Source organism: Quercus lobata, chromosome 1 (genome assembly GCF_001633185.2).
Source record: "Quercus lobata isolate SW786 chromosome 1, ValleyOak3.0 Primary Assembly, whole genome shotgun sequence".
Taxonomy (NCBI): Eukaryota; Viridiplantae; Streptophyta; class Magnoliopsida; order Fagales; family Fagaceae; genus Quercus; species Quercus lobata.
The window spans coordinates 39,310,093-39,324,717 of NC_044904.1; the positions used below are offsets into that span (position 1 = coordinate 39,310,093).

The 14,625-nt window shown below is 39.0% G+C and overlaps 1 non-coding gene and 1 pseudogene across 1 annotated transcript; one reads left to right on the forward strand and one right to left on the reverse strand.

Moving 5' to 3' along the window:
* Positions 1-11,018: 11,018 nt before the first annotated feature.
* On the reverse strand, positions 11,019-11,125 carry LOC115956161. Its single transcript, XR_004084271.1, has one exon. It is a non-coding gene; the product is annotated as a small nucleolar RNA R71 (small nucleolar RNA).
* A 49-nt stretch (positions 11,126-11,174) lies between these two features.
* Positions 11,175-12,790, forward strand: LOC115953657 (annotated as a pseudogene).
* The last annotated feature ends 1,835 nt before the right edge of the window (positions 12,791-14,625 follow it).

Genomic DNA, 14,625 nt, shown 5'->3' on the forward strand with positions numbered 1-14,625 from the left:
AGCTTCCAAGCTCCCTGCATCTCAAAGTCCTTAGCTAGAGCGAACTCCCAGTTCCATCAAAACCGTATTTCCTCAAACATTGTCAAGTAAAGAGACTTTTGGGAGGCACGCCTTTATCCAAACAAATAGGTGAGCCGTATTTCCCTTTATAATAGTGTTTTATCTCTATTTCTCTTTTGTTCCCATTTTTTCTCCCCTTCCCCCCCCCCCCCTTTTTTTTTTTGAGTTTCTTCTTTCCTTTCTCCTTTTAGGTCAAGCTAGTGTGAGGTCTGTTCCCAGTGTTGCCTCTTCTTTGGAATTAGAGAATTCTGAAGGTGAGTGTAGATTGTTCCTACTATGTTTCCTTTTTCTTCCTTTCTTTCCCTACACCTTTTCCCCTGCCTTCTTCTTCTATAGCGAAGCCCCCTGCATCTCTACCTTTCTTTAGCCGTTTCGGCACAGTTTCCTCACCCTTTCTTCAATTTGCTTTGTGTCTTTTCCCAGAATCTTCCAAGAAATCAGAGGAGTAGGAGGAAGAGGCTCCGCCTCAGGAAGCTGATACTGGTTTGCTCTCTTTTCTTTTTTTTTGAACTAAGTCTTTTTTTTTTCTTTTTTCTTTTTTTGTAAGTGTTGATACAGGTGTTAGGGATCTGAGTTTGTTATTCCTGAGGGAGTTGTGAGATCTGTTCAGATTGCTGATCTTCAAACAAAACAAAAGGCTGATGGTTTTCTAGTTTCTGCAAGTGGGGATACAGTGATGAGAGATGTCTCAGAAGTGGTTGCTTTAGATCTTGATTCAAGGCTTTCCACCTTCTTAGCTTGTTTTGATCTTATGGAGTTCAACAGCCTTCCTGCTAGCCACTTTTATTCCTTTGGGTCTTCTTATGGCAGCTTCCTACGCTTCTCCGTCCCTGTTGAAGGTCTACCGTTGTTAGAGAGTTTGCTCAAAAGTCATGGGGACTTCACCAGCAGTTTTAGGGGGGTGTTTTTCTGGGTAATATCTTGATGGAATTGCTGTGTGCTGTGCTGGTTTCTTTGAGAGATTCTTCTGTAGACTCTTTATCTGAAGAAAAGCTTTTGGAGTGGAGAAGGGTGGTACAGGATCTTCTAGGGGCCAAGTCCAACCTGTCCTTTTTGCTGGATCATCTGCGTTTGCTGGCCCGTGTGCTGTTTCAGAGGCAAGCTTCCAGGAGCATAGATGTTGAGATCGTTGCTGCTGAGGAAACTTTGGCTCGTGCTCACAAAGTTTTGCAAGATTTGAAGGTCAAAAGGTAGAGAATTCTTTATTCTTCAGCTATGCCTGTTATTTCTCCCGATGGCTCCTTGTTGGCTGGCCTTATTTCTTACCCTTTTCCCTCTCCCTTTTTAGATCCGTGTAAACAATTTGGGGTTGTATAAGTCTCTATATTTTTTTTTTTTGAACACTACTTCTTCTTCTTTTTTGTGTAGATCTGTGTTTGTGTTTCAAGACTGCTTCTAATTTCTTTCAATAGCATGTGGATTTGCTTTTCTCTTTGATACATTGCTTTTCTCTTTCTTTTTTTTTTTTTTTACTTACTGAGTCCTGGGCTATGGTTCCTACAAGTTTCACTGTAGGTCCTAGATCAAGTACCCGGTGGTTACTTTGTTGTGCAAGTACTGAACTAGGTACACTGGGTATCCTCTCCCTTTAATATATATATATACATACATACATATTTTTATAGATATGGTCCCAGTTCATGAACTTGACAGGTCCCCCTTTTGTCAAGTGCTAGGCTAGGTATCCTGGGCTCTTACTTTTACCTGTGATCCTAGACCATGCGCTTGAAACCATCTGTGGGGAATTTAGAATCATCTGTGAGGTGGATCCTGGGTCATGTGTCAAAAGGTATTATATATACCTTTTTTCTTTACCCAGATATCCTCCCTTAATTATGTCCAAATCTGGACTTTGCAATATTTTAAACTCAAAGATTGAAGGAAAGAGAACTTCATTAAAATATGGTCATCATTTAAGGAACATAGGAAAAATCATCAAAGATAGTACGGACCATAGAATGTCAATCTATCATAGGTTCCTGAACAAAATCATTTAGACAAAAATTCATAGTAAAAGCAAAGAAAACGATAAAAGAAAAAACACATAGCGAGTTATGAAGTTGGCTAAAGGATCCTAGCATGTTGAGATCCCTTCTTCCTTAAGCATAGTATTGTTTCAGCCATTTCCCATTTATGGGTTCTGTCAGGACTGTCCCGTCTTCTTTTATAAGGTAGTAATACCCACATTCATGGGCTGTCCTGATGATGTAGGGTCCTTCCCATTTTGGAGTGAATTTGGAGGGCCTCGTTAGGTTCCTCCTAACGTGTTCTGCCATCCTTAATATCAACTGCCCTTCAGTGAAAGTTCTTGGGCGTATTGCTTGTGCATATGTTCTAGTCATTCTTTGTTGGTACCTCTGGCTTCTCTTCTTGGCTAGTTCTCTTTCTTCTTCTACCCCTTCTAGATCTGCCAATCTCCTTTCATTGTTTGCTTCCTCGTTTTCTTCTTGGCTTTCTTCAAGGACCACTCTTGGTGTAGGAATAACTAATTCCACAGGGCTGATAGCTTATGTTCCATAGACTAGGGAAAATGGCGAAAATCCCGTGGCTGTTTTTACAGAGCTCGTACATGCCCAGAGTACATCTGCCAAATGGTCACTCCATTTCCTTCCATACTCGTGCTTCATCTTTTTAAGAATCTTCAACATCACCCTATTGGTGGCTTCAGCTTGATTATTTCCTTGTGGGTAGTATGGGGTAGACCTTCCATGTTTGATGTGATATGCCTCAGTTAACCCCTTGATATCTTTATTTATGAATAGGGTCCTGTTGTCACTGATCAATCTTCTGGGGATCCCGAACCTTGTAATGATGTGGCCTCGAACAAAGTTTGTTATGGCTGCTCCAGTGGCTTTTTTCAAAGGGATGGCCTCTACCCATTTTGTAAAGTACTTCGTGACTGCCAAGATCCATATGTAACCATTGGATGGAGGGTTTATAGGCCCTATGAGATCGAGCCCCCAAGTATGAAAAGGCCATGGTGTTGTCATATCCTACAAAGCATTTGGGTGAGTGTGGATCACATCTCCAAGGACTTGACAGGCGTGGCAGGTTTTGACTAGCTCCTCAGAGTCCCTTTTCATCGTTGGCCAGTAATATCCCAGCAGTAACAACTGCTTATGGAGCCTTTTTTTTCCCGGGTGACTCCCACAATCACCGGAATGGACTTCCCTGACTACTTCTCTAGCTTCCTTTGGCCCCAGGCATTTTAGGGGATCTCCACTGTATCCCCTTTTGAATAAAATCTCGTTCTGCAAGAAATACCTGTCTGCAAGTTTCTTGAGCTGGTGGGCTAGTGTCTTGTCAGTTGGCAGGATCCCTTGATCCAAGTATTCTATGAAGGAAACTCGTCAATCTTTTACAACAAATACAACATAGCTTTCTTCCTTATCTATCGCGAGCTGACACTCCTGACATTTTTCCTGTATAGTTGTTGCCTCTTTGTTCATATTTGGCCAGTAGTATCCCATGTGTTGCATTCTTTTATATAGGCTGATCTTTTCTGCGATTCCATAGGCTTGGGTATGTAATTCTTCTAGCTTCAGCTTTCCTTCCTTCTCGTTGATACACCTGGACAAGATTCCCCCTGGCAACCTTCTATACAATTCCCCTTCTATCTGAGTGTAATCTTTTAGTTCTTTGATGTTCCCTCCGGGTTCTGCCTTTTTCATTTTTTCTTTGACTTCACTCCTCCAATCACATTGCTTGGACTCTCCGGGGTACATCCTTGGAGGATCCTTACAATAGAATATTCTAACTTTCCTATCCTTACTAGCGTGTCCCTTCCTTTGAATGGTATTTGGGATCCCAGAGTGGCGAGCGCATCAACAAACCTGTTTTCACTTATTTGAGTATGCTCTATGCTAAAGGTTTGGAATTCCAGCTCCAGCCTTTGTGCCCAAGTCCTGTAGGCTGCTAAACTTTGTTCTCGTAATGTAAAGTCACCTTTCACTTGGGAAACTACAAGATTGGATTCTCCCAACACTCTTATATGCTTTACTCCTATATTGAGTGCTATAGTCAACCCAGTCAAGTACGCCTCATATTCAGCTGCGTTATTAGAGCATGAGAAATCAAGCTTGAAAGACAAGGGTATGGTGTCCCCATTCTCATAGTTTAGCACGATTCCCACCCCATTTGAAGTTGTTGTAGCTGACCCGTCGAATCTCATTGTCCATTTTTTTCCTGGGATCTCTGTTACTGCCACCTCACCAGGGATTTCTTCACTCAGTGGGCTTTCTTCCTTTCTTGGGAACTGAGCTAGCAGATCTGTTATGGCTTGGCTTTTGACAACCTTTGGGGTTTTGATACCTATGTCATATTAAGAGAGCAGGACTAGCCATTGTGCTATCCTTCCCGTGAGAAGGGGCTGGTGTAGGAGTGCCTTTATGGGGTGGGACTTAGTCACCAAAAGGATTTGGTGAGCTGAGAAATACCTTTTCAACCTCTGGGATGCGTAGATGATTACTAGGCAAGCTTTCTCTATTTTGGGGTACCTGGTCTCGGTATCTTTAAGCATCCTGCTTACGTAATAAACAGGCTGCTCGTTCCTCTGGTCATCTTCCTGTACTAGCAAAGCTCCTATTACTTGGGAGTTTAATGCTAGGTATAGTAACAGAGGTCGCCCTTGCACTGGCGCTTGGAGGGTGGGCAAATGATTCATGATTTGCTGAATCCTCTGAAAAGCCTCCTGTTGTTCCGTTCCCCAGGCAAACTCAGTTCCCTTTTTCAACAGTTTGGATAAACCTGTCGTAACTGAAGCTAACCCAGGCACAAATCTCCTAATATAGGAGACCCTTCCCAAGAAGCTTTTGAGCTCCCTCACAGTAGTCGATCTTTTCATTGTGGCGATGGCTGTGGCCTTGGCTGGATCTATACTTATGCCTTTGTGCTGTAACAGAAACCCAAGGAACTTTCCAGTAGACACCCCGAAGGCACACTTCATGGGGTTCATGCGTAGTTTGTACTTCCTATATCTTTCAAAAACTTGCTCAAGTACTCGAAGGTGTCCTATTCTAGTCTTTGATTTGACCACAATGTCATCTACATAATCTTCCATCTCCTCATATATCATGTCATGAAAGATAGCTGTCATGGTTCGCTGATATGTAGCCCCTGCATTTTTTAGGCCAAAGGGCATTACGATGTAGTAAAAATTCCTGATTGGAGTTCTGAATGCCGTTTTCTCTACATCTTTGGCAGCCATGCGAATTTGGTTGTACCCATTGTACCCATCCATAAACGAGAACATAGAGCTTCCTGCAGCTGAATCTACAAGGAGGTCGATATTGGGCAGGGGGAACTCATCTTTTGGGCATACCTTGTTCAGGTTACGAAAGTCCACACAGCAACGGATCTGACCATTTTTCTTCTTCACAGACACTATGTTGGAAAGCCATTTAGGGTGTTGGATGGGTTTGATAAAACTAGCTGTTAGTAGCTTTTTGACTTCTTGAATTATCTGAGCTTCTACCTCGGTGTGAAAGACCCTAGCCGGCTGAACTACTGGTCTTATTTCTGGGTCCACATTAAGAGAATGAACTACCAATCCTGGGTCTAAACCAGGCATTTCATCATAGGTCCATGCGAACACATCTCTGTATTTCTGGAGTAAGGCCACCAATTGTTCCCTTTCTTATGCCATCTAATAAAGACAGGCTTCTGGGATCTCAGCTCGGTTCCCAAATTTATTTCCTTTAATTCTTCCTCAGGCTGAATTTGGGCTTCCTTGACTGGTTCTTCTGGGATTTCTTCTTGGGTCATCATGCAACTTAGTGGTCCGGGACCTTTCTGTGTGATGCATTCAGGTCCCGCGCACCTTCACAAACGATAAATCAACCTTCCTTCGAGTTCTTGCGCCACCACACACTCTCGGGATCCTGAAGAGCTGAGTTCCCTTTTTTGCCTTTTTCTTTCCAAAAGGTTTCTCAAGTCACGGGTGTCTCTTCCTCCTTCTTCTTCTTCTTCTGAGATAGGTACCCCTGGAGTACCAGGTGTGGGGCTCTCATCATCTGGCTCTAACTCATCGTAAAACATTGTTTCTGCAATGTTCACTTCTCCTTAGCTGAAAGGGTTACAGTTGGCAAGGATTCTCACGGGCCTCCCATTCAATCTCCCTTTAATGCACTGATGGTACGTAGATGGAATAAGGTGGTGTTTATGGAGCCATAGGCGTCCCAACAATACATGGTAAGATACCTCTGCATTAATCACATGAAACCTTGTCAGGGCCACTATTGGCCCTACCCTCAAGGCCAGCTGTACGTACCCTTTTGTTGATTCCACCAACCCCCTAAATCCTGTTATCTCCATGGGAGCCCCCAGGATCCTTCTGTCAACCAGGCCCACAGTTTCTAGGGTACTCAAGGCTATGAGATTGAGTGATGCCCCTATGTCCACCAATGCTTTTCTGATTTGGACACAATTTATGGTGGCCATTAGATAAAGGGGCCTACGATGGTCTGGATGCTTAACCTCCATGTCCTCGTCAGTGAAGGTTATTGCATTGGTTGTCTCCAGGAAAGCTCGACTAGCATGTGATTCTGTTGTGAAGCATTCCGTTCCTGAATCTGCTGCTGTACTAATGAGAGACTCCATGGCCACCCTTCTTGCTTTTGGTCTAAATCCTAGTTGGTTGAATAATGACCTGAACTTAGGATTCTTCTAGAGGGTCTTAACTGTGCTCGGGTGGAAGGATCCTTCGGATTCTCTTGCTTCTGTCGGATTCCCGTGGATTACTACTACTACCATCCCTTTCCCTTTGTGGTTAGGCAAGAGGTTCCTTTGCACTTCTGGCTCCTTCTGAGTGAGTTCCAGGGTTCCTTCTCTTAGCTTTTTGTGGAAGAGTCTACGGAGGGTCCAACAATCCTTGGTGGAATGCTTGACATAATTATGGATCCTGCAAAACAAAGGGTTCTTCCTTTCTTCTTTAGTTGGCGGCCTGGACACAGTAAATGGCCTAACAACTCCATCTCCGATCCATTTGTCCAAGACATGGTTTAACTCCTCAGCTGTGCATGGGATTACTGGTGGTTCCTCGAATACCTTCCCGTTAGGCCTCTTCCTTTTCTCTCCCACTGATACTGTCATGGCTTGGGATACTGGCATCCTTTTTGTCCTCATAGTCTATGTTGTCCTTCTAGTTCTCTGTAACAGGTCAGCAAACTGCGCGATGCATAGATTTTCGAGGTTGAGCTTGTAATCAAAAAGCATGTTGGATATACAGGTTTCTACGAGCTCCTTTTCTTCGTGGTCCCCATAGCAATCTAGGGACACATCTTCAAATCTTTTAATGAATTGGACGGGATCCTCTCTAGGTCTCTACCTTACCATCTAAAGGTTCTAGAAAGTGATCTTGTCCTCACCAGGTTAATACTTGGCACAGAACCTCTCCATCATTTCATCCCAGGTTTTGATGGACCCGGGTCTTAGCGTGGTGTACCAAGTGTATACTCTATCCACTAAGGATTTAGCAAAATTCTCTTAGACATAGTTCTCTATCTCCTGCATAGGGGCCCATAGTGTGAATGAACCTACTAACGTGTTCCACAGCACTTCCATTTCTTCAGTCGAAAGGATGGAACTTTAGGGGTTCATACCCCTTGGGGTATGGCTTGCTAAGAAGTTCTGGAGGGAATGGGAGATCCCAAGAGAATTGCTTAGGGATCCCCGAAAGTTTTTCCCTTTCTTGGTCTAGGAGGGCACTGACATCTGTCAATGTTAAGTATTGGGGGTTGGTTCTCCCTCCCACTGCTGACTCTCCTTCTGGTTGAGTTCTATCTTGGTTACCAACAGAAGGGACATTGTCCCTAATTTCTTGTGTCCTGCCTTCTTTGAGAAGGTGAACTTCTTGCTCTAGATCCTTCAACATTGCTGTCATCCAAGCCATGGGGTCTGGTTCCTGCCTTGTGTGCCTTTGTCCTGACACAACCTCCTGCTCTACCAGGGGCACCTCGCCTCTCTGTCTGGAAGCTACCTCGTTTTCTCCCACAGGCTTAGAGGCCGCAAGTGGCACATTAGTACCTTTGTTGTTCCTTTGTCTTGGAGGCATGCTCTGCGAAGGGATTGCTTCTTCCTTCTTCTTTACCCAGTCCCCAGTGAAGTCGCCAAAATGTGAGAGTTGCTTTTTTTGCAACACTCAGGCCGAAGGATCCCGAGCCGAATAGTTGTAGTTTGGTGGATCGGGCTTTCATTCACCGTAGCTAAAAGGCTGTTTAAGAATCAAGTGGTGCATAGGGCATGCTTCCTACAATACATATAAACTAACAAACAAGGATATTTGTATTGAACAACAAATCAAAATAGCAAAGTAATGCAGAGAACAAAATAATAAAAGCACAAAATAATGGTTAGGGATCCTCAAATCAGTAGAGAATATTTCATTGAATTTTCTTTATTATGATTACAGTACGCTCACTAAGACATGGTATAAGGTTCAAGCAAGCTCAAAAATTACAGTCTTAGATGGTTATTCTAACCTTTAAGACTTGCAAATTTTGATTCTTTTTGAATTTGAGTATGTGTTATAGTGGCTTTCTCTAGGATACCGAGAAGTAATTTTACTAATTTTTCTCTAAGTTTTTCTCCTCGACAAGATTTTATCGATGATTCTTCCGTCCCAAATTTCTCTACCCTTCTTCGCAAATTTGCATATAGAGTAGACCAAAAGGAAAATCCCACCTCAATTCCACTTAATGTTCCTTCGCAGAAGATATGGAGGCTAAAGGCATATGAGAGACTAAAGATGCTGCTTTGGAGAATAAGGTCAAATTCTCTACCAACCAAAGAAAACTTGATGCTAAGATTAGGATCCAATGATACTCTCTGCCATTTATGTGAAAGTGAGGTGTGATAATAACTTAATTTTGCATATTTATATCATTATTAGAAAATATTATCATACTTATTTTGAGTTACTTCATGCATTTTATAGTTGATTTTGGAATAATGTTGAATAATTAATTTTGTGCTTAATTGAATTTTAATGCGTGAATTTGTCTTTTGTAGGATAATGAAATTAAATAAGTGGATTTATGCAAAGAAGAAAGCTAATGGACTTTAATTTTACAAGGACCATGATGAAGTCAAAGAAGGTTAACCCAATTAAATTCAATTCCAATTGGAGTAAGGAATCAAAGGAAATTTACACCTAATCCAAGTCCAATTCGGATTAAGATTCCAGCTTGCATACCAGTTAGTATTTGGAGCATAACTTTCGGCGCAGATGTCCAATCTAGATGATTCAAGTTGAGCTGGAAAGCTAACTTAAATGGCTACAACTTTGTAGTTTACCAAAAGTCCGAATTCCGAAGTTAAATGGGCCAAAAACATCGGTTAAGTGAAGCCTAAAAACCTGGGATTTTCTCCAAACGGGAATTCAACTTGTAATAGGATTTCTTGACCTATTTAAAGGCTCTTTAGGGAAAAATTCAGAGGAGAGCTGCTGTAGAACATAATTTAGGTTTTCTTAAAGTTTCTTTATAGTTTTTAGAGTTTTATTTGTGTTATGGCTTGCTAGAAGCCTTGTTAAGGCAAGGGGTGAAACCCAACCGTTTATTGGTATATTCTTAACAATTATTTATTGGTTTTAATACTTATGTTTGTTAAGGCAAGGGGTGAAACCCAACCGTTTATTGGTATATTCTTAACAATTATTTATTGGTTTTAATACTTATGTTTTTATGTTTTTGATTGTTTTACTCATCTAGAAAAGTGTTTTGTTCTTTATAATCCTTTGATTTATCGTAGACTCCGCGCACTTTAAATGCTTGGTATTCCCTGTGGACTAATTCACTAATTTTGTTTTGCCTCAAATCAATCAATTGCATGAAACTACCTTAGACAATTAATTCTTGAGCTTTTATTGTTAAATCATCCGACTAAAATTATCATTCATATGAATTTTAGTTGAGTTATAAAATAAATATTGTTAAGACTACTGATAGATGTGTTGTGTGTGGATCCCTAAACCTTAGTGTCTTAATATATTGTTATTTTCTCTCAATTTAAATTACTATCACTAAACTATTAAAAATATCTTCAATTAAACTTTATTATTTTAGTTTTATTCTCTTGTGGTTTGCTAATTAATTCTCTTTTCCCTAAGGATTTAACCTCAGACTTTCCGAGTTATTACTTCGCGACAATCCTGCACTTGGGAGCATTATTTAAGTCGCAGCAAGCTTTTGGCGCTGTTGCCGGGGATTAGGCGATTAGAGAAGCGTTCCACTTTGTTTGGAGAGGTTTTCGGCATTAAATTTCTTCACATATTTGGTAATATCTCTCCAACTCGTTTCTTTTTAAGTAGTTTAGTTTTCTTTTAGAGTTTTTCTTCTTTTTTTTTACTTCTTTTTATTGTTAAGGGTATTTTGTTTTCTTTTGTTTTATTTTCATTTTCTTTTTCTTTCTTGCTTTACTATTGCATGCGTATTTGGTTTCGTGATAGTAATAATTGGTTGGTTAGAATTGAGTCTAATAATTTGTTTAGCAATTTATCTGATTCTTTCACACATTCTCACACGCATGATATCATGGCGGACTTAGAGAGTAATCATGGTGATGAGAATAATTTAAATAATGAAAACTTCCATGCTCACCAACCCATTAGAACTCTTAGAGATTATTTGCAACCTACTAGGAGTAGTGCACCATCATGCATCATTTTTCCAACTAATGCAAATAATTTTAATTTTAAGCCCAGTATGATTACATTACTTCCTAAATTTCATGGCTTAGATTTCGAAAATCCTTACCTACACTTTAAGGAATTTGGGGAGGTATGTTCTACCTTCCATGACCAATCATGTAATGAAGAGACCATTAGGTTGAAGCTGTTCCCTTTTTCTCTTAGAGACAAGGCAAAAACTTGGCTTAATTCTTTAAGACCTAGGTCAATTGGTACTTGGCAAGAGATGCAAACTGAATTTTTAAACAAATTTTTTCCAATTCATAAGACTAATGCACTTTAAAGACAAATAATGAATTTTTCACAAAAAAATGATGAGACATTTTATCAATGTTGGGAAAGATTTAAAGATTTGCTTAATGCTTGTCCACATCATGGCTATGAAACTTGGCGTATAATTAGTTTTTTCTATGAAAGTTTAACTCCAAAGATGCGCCAATTTGTAGAGATGATGTGCAATGGAGAGTTTTTGAATAAAGATCCTAATAAGGCTTTTGATTATTTTGATCTCTTAGTTGAGAATGCCCAATCTTGGGATACCACTGATACCTCTGATAGGTCTAGAGCATCCACCAACTCCTCTGGGGGTGGTAAGTACCAACTTAGGGAAGATGATGACATAGTGCTAGGGTGACTAGTCTAACTAGGAAGCTTAGAGCCATGGAATTAAGAAAGGTCAATGGAATCAATACTGTGCATAAAATTGAAGAAGTTTATAGAATTTGTGGGACCATGGAAGACCCTACCAATCAATGTCCTACAATTCCAGCTTTCAAAAGAGGTGTTGCATGATCAAGCAAATGCTATGAACATGGTGAAAAAATCATACCCTTCCCCCTATTCAAAGACATACAATTCAGGATGGAGGAATCACCCAAATTTTAGTTGGAGGAATGATAATGTGGTTGCATCTCCTAAACATGATTCTTCAAATTTTGTTCCCTATAATCCCCCTCCAAAGAAGAGTCTTGAGGACACTTTGCAACAATTCATGCAAACTCAATCCACCATTAATAATCAGACCTCACAAGCCATAAATGACATTAGGAGCACTCTTACTAAATTGACCACACCCATGAGCACAATAGAAAAGGGTAAGTTTCCATCTTAACCACAACCAAACCCCCAAGGTCAATTTTGTGTTGATGATTGTAGTTTCTCTAAAAATAAAGTGAGTCAAGTCAAATCTGTAACTACTCTTTGTAGTGGAAAAATCATTGAAAAAGATATTCCTAAAAGCAATACACATGATGAGTCTTCCAAAATAAAGAGTAGTGATGAGGTCCTTGAGTCTAAATCTAATGAAATTGAAAGGTGTCCTATCCCTGCTCCTTTTCCCCAAAGGTTGATTTCCCCTCAAAAAGTGAATCAAAATTTTGAAATCCCTAAAGTGCTTAAGCAAGTTGAAGTGAACATTCCTCTTTTGGATGCCATAAAGCAAATTCCATCATATGCTAAATTTTTGAAAGATTTGTATACTGTTAAGTGTAAGCTTAATGTACATAAGAAGGCATTTTTGACTGAACAAATTAGTGCAATGATTCAAAACAATAGACCTCCAATGTTTAAAGATCCAAGTTGTCCCACTATTTCATGTGTGATTGGTAATTCAAAAATAGAGAAAGTTTTGCTTGATCTTGGGGCAAGTGTGAATCTTATGCCATATTTAGTGTATGAGCAATTAGATCTAAGCGAGTTAAAACTCACTTTCATAATTTTACAACTTGCCGATGGATCTATAATTTTACCAAAGGGTGTTGTTGTGGATGTTTTGGTTCAAGTGGACAAATTTTATTTTCCTGTTGACTTTATTATTTTGGACATGCATCCTGTTTCTAATGCTAATTCTCAAATATCTGTGATTTTATGATGCCCATTTCTTGCAACTTCTAATGCATTGATAAATTGTAGAAGTGGGGTCTTAAAATTATCTTTTGACAATATGACCCTTGAGTTAATATTTTTAATGCTTGTAAGCAAACTAGGGATGAAGAGGATGTGCATGAAGTTAAATTGATTGAAACAATTGTTCAAGACCAAAATTAGAAACTTTTTTAGTCAATCCATGTGATTTTAACTTTGATGAGAATTTTGAAATTGCATACATTCATTGTCTCTTGGAATCTGCACAGGAATTGGAAACGAGCAATTGGAAATTAAAATATGAGGAGTTGCCATCTTGTGAGATAAAGTTGTTGCCATCTTGTGAGCAAGTACTTAAATGGAAGTTGAAGCCCTGGCCAAATGATCTCAAGTATGTTTTTCTAGGAACCGATGAGATCCTATGGTAATATCTTCTGAACTTGATTCCTTGCAAGAATATAAGTTATTAAATGTTTTGAGTAAACATAAGGGTGTCATAGGAAGGAACATGGCTAACATAAAAGGACTTAGTCCATTGGTTTATACTCATAGGATTTATTTGACGAACATTGACAAACCATGTAGAAACACTAAACAAATTTTGGAAAAGAAGGTTAACCCAAATCGTAAAAATTGGTCTTTAAGGTTGAATGATGCACTTTGGGCGTATTGCACTACCTATAAAAATATTCTTGGTATGTATGCCTATTGACTTGTTTATGGTAAAGCTTGTCACTTGCCTGTGGAATTGGAACATAAATCATATTGGGCAATAAAGATTTTTAACTTTAACTAAGACAAGGCTAGTTCATTGAGAAAATTGCAATTGAATGAGTTGGAAGAAATTCGGCATGATGCATATGAGAATTCTAGGATTTCTAAAGAAAGAATGAAGGTTTTTAATGACAAACAAATTTTAAGGAAATCTTTTGAACCATCTCAAAAAGTTCTTTTGTTTAATTCTAGGTTACATTTGTTTTTTGGAAAATTGAGATCTAGATGGATTGGACCTTTCATTGTTAAAAATGTTTTCCCCCATGGTGTCATAGAAATTGAAAATCCTAAGAATGATAACATATTTAAGGTGAATGGACAGCATCTTAAGCCATTTCTTGAGAATTTTTCACAAGAGGAGGAATCCATTAATTTGGAGGATCCCATTTATCAAGACTTGCCAAGCAATTAGCATTAGTATTTGTGTTGTAGTTTAGATATTGTTTTTTTTTTTCTTTTTATTATTATTTTTTTGTTTTGTTCTCTAACCCCTTTTGCAATTGTTAAAGTTTTTTTTTTTTTTTTTTTTTTGTTCATTTATGTTCGTCTCTTAAGGTACTCTCTGTAATCTCTACTCTTTATTGTTTTTCCTTATTATCATGAGACAATGTAAGTTTTAGGTTGGGGGAGAGGAACTTGAGATGATTTGCATTTGGTTTTATTTTATGTTTTTTTTTTTTTTGAGTTGTTTTTTGTGATTTTTGTTTTTGTTTTTGTTTTTAGTCCAATTTTCCCAAAAAAAAAAAAAGTGTTGCTTTAGCAAGAGTTTTAAGTCAAAGTTCTTTATGCTACTTCTATCTAAAGAATTCCACTGTTTTTCATGCTCAACTAGTATGCACATGCACTTTAGCCACATGAACATGTTTCTTGGTTGAGAGATAGAGATGACTTTGAAAATCTTGAAAATAAAATGTAGAGACTATAACCCAAGTGAGTTCTTGAGCCATTCATTTTTTTAGAGGGTTATTTTCTTTTAATCTCATTTTTCATTTGGAAGCACATAACTTTGTTGTTGCTTAGTCTCATTATTCTTTGATTTGGTCGAATGCTAAGAATTCATCAAATTTTATGCCACACCTAAATATAAGTCATGGATTTTGAAGAACTATCCCAATCCTTAAGAGATGATTTTAGGCCATCTTTGTTAATTTTGAGCCTTTATTATTTTCTTTCTTGATACATTACCGCTAGTCACCCATTTGAGCCTATTATTTTAGCTGTTCTTTCTCAAACCCTTCATTAGG